The 6,221-nt window shown below is 49.7% G+C and overlaps 1 pseudogene; it reads right to left on the bottom strand.

Annotated features, from left to right (window-relative positions):
- The window catches only part of LOC110284017 (pyridoxal kinase-like), a 28,193-nt pseudogene that overhangs the window by 3,526 nt on the left and 18,446 nt on the right, over window positions 1-6,221 (bottom strand).

Raw genomic sequence — 6,221 nt, 5'->3', positions numbered from 1 at the left:
ATCCACACACTGGGGCTCTTCCTGACAGGCAAGCTTCCCAAGGGGCAGGGGGACAGGCCCCCGTAGGTCACTGTCCTCTCTGCAATTAGAGGTGGAGCATCCAGGTGTGACCAGCATGCTTGACGGGCTTGCAGAGAACGTGGAACATTGCAGACACATGGCCAAGCCTGTGCCCAGCCACCTGCAGTCACACCATTGAGAGTTGAGAGTGTACAATATGAGGGAGCGAGGGAGTCGCACCCCAACTCCTGAGGACCTAGGAAGCTAGTTGTACTGGCTAGTTTTGTGTCAACTTGACACAGCTGGAGTTATCACAGAGAAAGGAGCTTCAGTTGAGGAAATGCCTCCATGAGATCCAACTGTAAGGCATTTTCTCAATTAGTGATCAAGGGGGAAGGGCCCCTTGGTGGGGTGCGACCATCTCTTGGCTGGTAGTCTTGGTTCTATAAGAGAGTAGGCTGAGCAAGCCAGGGGAAGCAAGCCAGTAAAGAACATCCCTCCATGGCCTCTGCATAAGCTCCTGCTTCCTGACCTGCCTGAATTCCAGTCCTGACTTCCTTGGTGATGAACAGCAGTATGGAAGTGTAAGCCAAATAAACCCTTTCCTCCCCAACTTATTTCTTGGTCATGATGTTTGTGCAGGAATAGAAACCCTGACTAAGACAAATTGGTACCAGCATAGTGGAGTATTCCTGAGACAACCTGACCATGCTTTGGGGAGGACTGTGGAAGGACTTTGGAACTTTGGACTTGAAGATCCATTCGTTGTTAAGAGCTCTGTCAGATGTTGTGTAGGAGCTTGGAAGATAATGTAGAGAACAGTGCAGAAGATGGAGGTCTGGCTTGTGAAATTTCAGAGGGAAAATTAAAGACTCTTTTCAGGGCCATTGCTGTTTTGATTGTGAAGATTCTGTAGTTCTGGTTAGCTGGGGCTGAAGAATCAGCTGTGATTAACAAGATACCAGAACTACTAAAGCAAAAACTTTGCATTACTGGGACTATTGATGCTGGTTAGCTGGAGCTAAGAAATTAGCGGTGATTAAGAAGAGACCAGCATCATTGAGGTGACATCTTCTGGGAAGTGTTTTCTGAGAGCACAAAGAGGCTGTGTTCCAGAGATAGCCAAGGTTGTACTCCTGCTGCAGCGGGACTTGGTAATGTGTAAGGGTCACCCAAGTGGTACTGGTTTTGAAGGCATGAAGGAGTCACGCAGAGCAGCTGAGGCTCGGCACTGTGAGAGGCCATGGAAGGCCATTGGTAAAGGTGCAGCCTCAGTTGCAATTGACGGCCCAGGACTGAAGGGGTCATGCAGTGTTTTGCAGATGCCAGTACCATGAGATGACCACCAAGAGCAGCAGCAGCAGTGGAGTACAGGCATCTGGAGCCTAGAGGATGATGCTTGTGCTACAAAGGGCATGGCTGGAGAAGTGACCCAAGCCCTTGGAGGAGCCCAGAAGATTGTGAGTTGAATCTCAGACATTGGACGGTTGGAAATTGATTTTTGCTTTTGACTGTGACTGTGCCCTGATATTTTCCCTCTTGAAGGAAGAAACTTTTTTTAGTGAAGCCGACAGTTAAGAGACTTTTAATTGTAAAGACTTTGGATTTTAAAAGAGATGGATATTTTAAAGAGATTGAAATTTTACGATTATGTAAAGACTGTGGGACATTTAAAGTTATTTAGACCTTGGAGATGAATAAGAATGTAAGGGTTGAGGCTTACTAGTGATGTGTTTTGTGTGTCAAGTTGACAAGGGGTCAATTGTACTGGCTAGTTTTGTGTCAGCTTGACACAGCTGGAGTTATCACAGAGAAAGGAGCTTCAGCTGAGGAAATGCCTCCATGAGATCCAACTGTAAGGCATTTTCTCAATTAGTGATCAAGGGGGAAGGGCCCCTTGTGGGTGGGACCATCTCTTGGCTGGTAGTCTTGGTTCTATAAGAGAGTAGGCTGAGCAAGCCAGGGGAAGCAAGCCAGTAAAGAACATCCCTCCATGGCTTCTGCATAAGCTCCTGCTTCCTGACCTGCTTGAGTTCCAGTCCTGACTTCCTTTGGTGATGAACAGCAGTATGAAAGTGTAAGCTGAATAAACCCTTTCCTTCCCAACTTGCTTCTTAGTCGTGTTTGTGCAGGAATAGAAACCCTGACTAAGACACTAGTCATATCCACCAATGAGGAGCAAGCTTCCCTCCAAGCTGGCTTGTATTGTTTTTGTTGTTTATTGATTGATTGATTAAGACAGGATCATACTATATAATCCTGGCTGACCTGAACTTGTAAGTAGACCATGCTGGTCTTGAACTCAAAGAGAGTTCACTGCCTCTTTCTTTTAAATGCTGTGAGCTATGACACCAGGCTCAAGCTGGTTTAAACCTGATGGATGCCCCAGACCGCATTGCCATCCTCAGAGGGCACACTCCAGGACGCCTATACAAGTGGATCGAGATGTGGACTTAGCCACTGCCCACTCACAGAGGGAGATGACATAATGGACTTATATACTACACACTCTGTACTCTCTGGGGCCACAGAGGGTGGACAGGATGGCTTCAGTGGTGTATGGAGCTGCTTGGGTGTGACACTGAAGATGCCCATCATGGGGCTGTAGAGATAGATCAGCACTTAAGAGCACTAACTGCTCTCACAGAGGACTCAGGGTCAACACCAACATGGTGGCTCTCAACTGTCCTTAACTCCAGTTCCAAGGGTGTCTGATACCCTTTTCTGACTCTGAGGAGACACACATGGTGCACACATACATATACAGGAAAACACACACAAGATACAAATAGGTAAGTCTTTAAAAATGATGCCTATCATCTCTGGACACATGTAGCTCACAGGCCCAGTGAAGAGCTGCCACTAGTCACTTCTGGGTGGCTCCTTCCTGCAGGCTGTTTGTTGCTGGGTAGGATGGTGGGAATTAAAGCTAAACAGAACGGTGTTGGGACATGATGATGGTGACTCAGGTGGCTGGCACACTGCAGGCTGTGAGGCTCAATAGATGGCATCATGTCCAGAGTTCACACACAGTACCTAGCGCACAGTAGGCACTCACCACACACACTGACTGCCCTGGGATGATGTGTGAAAAGACACACTGTACACAGAGGCCACAGCTGAGTGGGCTGCAAAGAAAGAGTCTTAGAAGAATGACTGCTGTCCTCTAAAGCATGGTGACAGCTGGGCATGGCTGTGTCATGAGGCATCTGAGGCCATGAGCCAACACAGCACACTCATAGCAGAAGAAGCTGGAGGTGAAAGGAAGGACCTCTGGGGTCGGGGCTGCAGAGGGAATGCACCCTGCCTGCCCCTGCATTTTGGACTTTCAGTCTCAAAGCTGAGAGAAAACACTTTGCTGTAGCAGCCACAGGTCACAGACACATGGTGGACTGAGTATAGAGCTAGCTGACAGAGGTATCAGTCAGTTACAAGGTGCTCATCACAGCCGGGGTCAAGGCTTAGTATCCCTCAGGTGTCCATCCCTTCCTGAAGATGGGTGTCTGTCTCCTTCCCCATGAATAGGGCAGTGTGTGAAGCTCTCCTTACCTCAAGTGCTTCTTCCTGGCTGTGGACTTTTCTGCCACTCAGCAACCTGGAACACAGATGGGAGGGGTGAGCCAGACCCTACAGTTCAGCCATCCTGACATCTGACCTACATCCCCACAGGAACCACCATAGCATCTACTGGCCATGAGAACCAGGCAAGGCCTGAACATATATAATGAGAGGTGGGAAGGTCAAAGGTAAAGTGTGTGATATGGGAAATTGTATACATGGTGATGCTCCCAACAGTAGTGAACCCTACAGAGGACCGTAGTCAGAAACAGCACCTCCACCTCCACTGACTTCCACCACAGCTCGGTCAGGTAACCAATATTCAAGGGACTCTGAGGGCCGGAAAGACCAGCGTTCCCCACCTGTCTGTCTCAGCCTGCTGCAAGCAGAGGGCCCTCAAAGAGATGCTATTGTTACATGAGAGGCCCTCAGCTGCTCAGTCTAGCAACACCCACCACAGGGCTTGCAGGACCCTGCTCACAGGTAACTGCTGGGTAACCGGCAGTGTTTTTTGGACGCTGGCTCTGCAGCAAATCAGGGCCATGTGAGCTGAGCTCTGAGAGAGATCTGGGCCTGCAGCTCCACCTGAGCATCCCCAGCCACATCAGCCCTCAGCTGGACATGTATAACTCTTTGTCTCGTTGGAGCATCTCGCCAGCAGGGAAGTCCTGTGGGCCAACAGGATCATGGACCAAGAACCAGAGGGAAGAATGCTTGTCATTCCCTAGAGGGAGTTGGAACCACTCCAGGGTTAGGGTCCAGGTTTACAGGCAAAGGCAACATCATCAGGCCAGGCTTTCTTAGGGCCACCTATGGGCCTGAGGGAGCAGATGTGGGGCTGCCAGGGCTCTGCAGGGCTCCTCGGGGCATCTGGTCCTTCTGCCAATGTGGTTACTTACTCAGCCTCAAACTGGTTGGGAGTGATGATATCTGCCTCGGGTACCACTTTGTCCCTGTACACGGGAAGGAGGTCCTGGGGAACATACTGGAGAGCACAGGAGACAAAGGAGGAGGCTCACTCACATGGAAGGAGCCCAGGGGGAAACAATCCCAAAGCCCAAATCCTGAGGGGACACCTGGCATTGCCACCATAAGGAAATACACAACTGAGGACCTGCAGACCCGAGTCACAGGTGACATGGACAGAGAAGGGCCTGGGGCAGGACCTCAGCTCACCAGAACCCAGAAGGGAGGAAGGGAGGAAGGGAGGAAGGGAGGAAGGGAGGAAGGGAGGAAGGGAGGAAGGGAGGAAGGGAGGAAGGGAGGAAGGGAGGAAGGGAGGAAGGGAGGAAGGGAGGAAGGGAGCTAAGACCCAGGACCACACAGGGTGACTTAGGCAACATCAGGCCTTCAGGCCCTGCCAGCTGGATCTGGGGTGTCTCATCTCCACATAAGACATGCCTGATCATCTCATTGTTAATTTATCAACGAAGCATCTCACAGAATAGTACCTCTCTCCCCTGACCCTCATATGGGTTCTTACACTGTAGCCCAGGCTGGCTTAGAACTCACAGCAATCCTGTTTTCTTCCAAGTCCTGGAATTACAGGTGTGACTCACCAAGGCCAACTCAGAACTATCTTTACCATTTGTTTATTATTACCTCCATGTTAAGGATGAACCCAGGGCCTGTGCTTGTTGGTCAAGCACCTCTAAGCTCCTTTTTTGGATTCAGGCTAGCCTCAAACTTACACTTTTCCTGCCTCAGCCCCTAAGTGACTAGGATTACAGATGCCCACTGTCTGATTTCTGACATCCGAGTCCCACGTGACACAGAAATAACTGTTTGCTCCCATGATGCTTTGCAGCACTGGTGTGTGGTCCAGGGTTCCAATCTCTGCCCTTCCAGTTAACCTGGAGGTTCAAGGTCCTACCCAGATGAATACCGGCTGACTGGCACAAAATGGAAAAGAGCTGAAGATAGATTGGACCACTGGCAAAGTTCAACCCCTGGACTTGGGTCTGATTATAGAATCAAAAAATTCTTACATAACTGTTTGGTGGCTGGCTCACACCTCAGGAGCAGAGTATGTGGCTAGTATGTGAGAGGCCATGGGCTTGACCCCAAAGATGTCTTTCCTGGACAGAGGAGTGCTATCCTGCAGTCACGGGTAAAAGGCTAGTCCTCCTCCAATCAAGCTTTCAGGGTAAACCATCTGCAAGTGGAGAAGCTCATGGGACATTGGCTTCTGAGTCCACACCTGGAGGTTTATTGAAGAGCTTGCCCACTGCTGACAGACTGTCTATGGCTGCCATGGGACACATGGGTAGCCTATGCAGGCATAGACAGTACACACCTGCCTGTATGGGGCCACCGTGGTTTAACTGGGAAAGGGACCCTCACTTGGTTCAAAGCAGATGACAGACCACAGGTTAACAGCGAGTGGTGTAAGTCCACTCACCATGGAGCCTTCCCCATTCCTCTTTTCACCCATCACAGGGTCACACACTGTGGGAACAGAACATCTGGTCAGCAGCTGATTGCTGTGTGGCTTCTGACCACGGATATGTGCACTGTCTGCTTTTTCTTCTTTCTTTCTTTCTTTCTTTCTTTCTTTCTTTCTTTCTTTCTTTCTTTCTTTCTTTTTTTTTGTTGTTGTTGTTGTTTGAGACAGGGTCTCAGTGTGTAGCCCAGGATAGTCTTAGACCCACAATCTTCCTGTC

The sequence above is a fragment of the Mus caroli genome, unplaced genomic scaffold, assembly GCF_978045245.1.
Source record: "Mus caroli unplaced genomic scaffold, Mus_caroli_1 scaffold_18, whole genome shotgun sequence".
In the NCBI taxonomy this organism is placed as follows: domain Eukaryota; kingdom Metazoa; phylum Chordata; class Mammalia; order Rodentia; family Muridae; genus Mus; species Mus caroli.
Note: the sequence above shows the minus strand (reverse complement) of the source record. Positions and strands in the feature narration are given on the sequence as shown.